This window comes from Limulus polyphemus, unplaced genomic scaffold, assembly GCF_000517525.1.
Source record: "Limulus polyphemus unplaced genomic scaffold, Limulus_polyphemus-2.1.2 Scaffold121, whole genome shotgun sequence".
Classification (NCBI taxonomy): Eukaryota; Metazoa; Arthropoda; class Merostomata; order Xiphosura; family Limulidae; genus Limulus; species Limulus polyphemus.
The window spans coordinates 1063940-1067339 of NW_013665731.1; positions in this window are offsets into that span (position 1 = coordinate 1063940).

Consider the following 3400-nt stretch of genomic DNA (forward strand, 5'->3'; position numbering starts at 1 on the left):
TTATAGCACACTGACTATATAGAACTAATAATAGATACTCTCTTTTTCAGCGCGGCACGTTGGTTATATCTATAGGCGTGTGGAGGCGTTCTAGAAATTTCAGTTTTACGTAACAATACTGAGCTATATTTAAACGTTTACGTACACATACACATATTGTTGATTCTTACTCTCGAGAATCTTCTACAACTTTGGAGAATAGGAGGAAGTTTCACAATACGTAGTCAACACTATAAGTTACGCAATATAAAGTTAATATTAAAATAAATATATTATAACAAAATCGTCAGAACTCCCTCCTTAGAGAATTAAAAATTGTCATTATACAATTTTTAACTAAGATAGTATATATATATATATACATATATATATTGATAACAATACATTCAATATAATACATTATTCAAAGGATTATACAATTTCAATAATAATTACAGTATAAAATACAACCAATACAAATAACCTTATGATCATAAAATGACATAGTACATGAAAGTACATCGGCACAAATATTATCAACCCTTATTACATGGTTTATTTTCAAACCATATTCTCATAGTGATAAACTGCAATTTAACAGCCTTATGTTTTTTATGTGTGTTTGTTTTTCTTTCTCTTTTTTCTTTTTCTTTCTTTCTTCTTACTTCTTTTCTTTCTCCCTTCCTTCCTTTCTTTCTCTTTCATTCTTCTTTTTTCTTTTCTTTCTCTCTTTCTTTCTTTATTTTCTTTCTTTCTTTTTCTTTCTTTCTTCGTTTTCTTTTCTTTCCCTCTCTTTCTTACTTTCTTTTTCTTTCTTTCTTCTTTTTTCTTTTTCTTTCTTTCTTTCTTTCTGGACAGGTTTTCCGACCAATTGACAGGTATGACAAGTTTTGCAAAACTGAGAAACGTCTTGCCTAATTTTTGAACAAAAGAAATGTTTCATAATTTTGTCACGTGTCTTGTTGACACCTAAATGACCTCCCATGTGGAGTTCAAGAGGAAGTTTCAATATTTCAGAACGATATGCTTTGGGAACAACGATTTGATAAACTATAGCCCAGTCATCTCAAGCTGGCACATCTAGTGGTCTCCATTTCCTCATAAGCACACTATTTTTGAAAAAATAACCATTTGTAACTTTCTCCAGTTCATCTTTTGGGAATGCATATTTAAATAGTGAAGAGATTTGCATATTTTTTTCTTGTTCAGTTATCAGTTTACTTTTAGTAAATGGAACTTCACTAGGTAAATCAGATCCCTCATGTCAATCATTGTCCCTCACCGAGGAATCATCAGTAGGACAATTATCCACAAGATCCTCGTCGGATCCAAAAAATGTCTGAGACAAATCTATAATATCATCCTCTGAATCCATATCTATCATTTGTTTTTGTCTCAATTTCTTAGCCTGAGCTCGAGTCACAGCACACGAGGGAAACACATCGGGATTCTCCTCAATGACAACATCATCCTTAGATGAAACAGTGATCGGCTCACTAACCATTTTAGGTTCTGCTGCAACTTTTCCTCAGCCAAATCGTTTCCCAACAATAATGATACACCCTTAATTGGCAGAGTAGGTCTTACTCCAACCACAACTGGTCTCGAATCTAGGTCTGATGCTAAATAAATGTTATGAAGAGGAACATTAACAAAGCCACCCTCAATACCCTGATCAATAACAGACTCACCAGTGGCAGAACTCGAAGCTAAAGGCAATACACCTTCTAATAACAATGACTGAGTCGCTCCAGTATCAAGTACAATACGTATGGGTATGGGATTTGCAGTGTCATTTGTCAAAGATACAAAACCAACAGACAGAAAAGGTCTAAATTCCTCCCTGATTACATCAGCCTTTATATCAGTGGCCAAATCAACAACATCGGGTGATCTGGTGAAACTACGTACATATGTGGATACAAACGCACTGAGTGTTCCTTCCTTTTCTTTTTTATTTTTCAAACACCAACAATCGGACATAACAGGACCAGGTTTTTATAAAAATGGCAAACAGGCCTTGATTGTTTTGAAAAAGTTTTATCTTGACTATCAAAAGATTTTGAACTAGAGGAGCTAGATTTTTAGAAGGATCCCCAACTTCAGTGGATTGAACCGATACAGGTTTTTGTTGAGATGGTAGAAATTTCTTTTTATGAAAAGTGGTTTTATGTGTTAAAGTGTAGTCATCGGAAAGAGTGGCTACTTCCTGTAGTGTTTCAACTTTCTTTTCATTTAAGTAAGTTTGAGGTCGTCACGTGCACTACGTTTAAATTTCTCAATTAGGCATAATTGTCTTAGTTTGTCGAAACTGTTGCTAATATGCATAGAATTACACCATAGATCAAAATAAACCTCCTTTTCGTGGGCAATTGCCATATAAGTTTGATTATCTTGTTTGCGATAACCTCGAAACTTTTGGCGATAAGCTCTGGTAGTAACCCGTATACTTTGAGAATAGCTGCTTTAACTTTATCTATTACAATTCGTACAATATTTTAGAGAGAGAGCAGCATAAGTTTCTTGTGCTTTACCAGTTAAGACACTCTATAATAATAATGACCATTTTTCGGTGGGCCATTCCATGGTTTGGGCAACCTTCTCAAAATGTTGGAAAGATTTATCAACTTCATTTTCATTGAAAAGTGGTACTTTAACATATCGATTAAGTTCAAAGTTGTCATTTTGCCTTGGTCGATCGGTGTTGAGTCCAATTTCTATTTCTTTCAGTCTAATTTCTTTTTCGGCTTCAATGCGAGCTTTTTCGGCCTCGAGAAGCTTATATTCTCTTTCAGCTTCAATACGAGCCTGTTCTTTCTCCTTCTCGACTTCGATACGAGCTTGTTCGAGCTCGAGTTATTTGAGACTTAGCTGGATCTCTAATTTATCTTTATCACTCAACCCCGATTGGCTAGTAGGGACACTAGAGTATTTCTCTAATGCTTCCTCAGGTAACAAATCATCATCGACTAGTATTTCGATAATACGCTTTTTAGTTCATTTTTTCTAATTGATCTTTTAACTTCTAGTTCTAAAACTTTGGTAATTTCGAGCAATTAATTTTTCTTATATTTTTCTAATTGTTCTAGGGAGGGTGATTCAAGAAAATCTCGATAATCAGACATGATCAAATCTTGTTGGCACTGATGAATATAAATTCAATTGTGATGTAAGTTTTAATATAGATTGAATTTTGTCTGTGATTCAAATCTCGGACACGAGTCCCCCATTTATTATGTTACATATTAGAATTTCAAGTTGCCTGAACTTGAGTTAACTGATAAATTTGAGTTTAGTAGTTAAATTGTACTTTGGATTTAGTAGTTAAGTAAAAATTTTCGTTTTTAACACAAATATGTTTTAATATACACACAGAAATACAATTTACAATAACAGTTATTACAAATAGTTATTACAAACA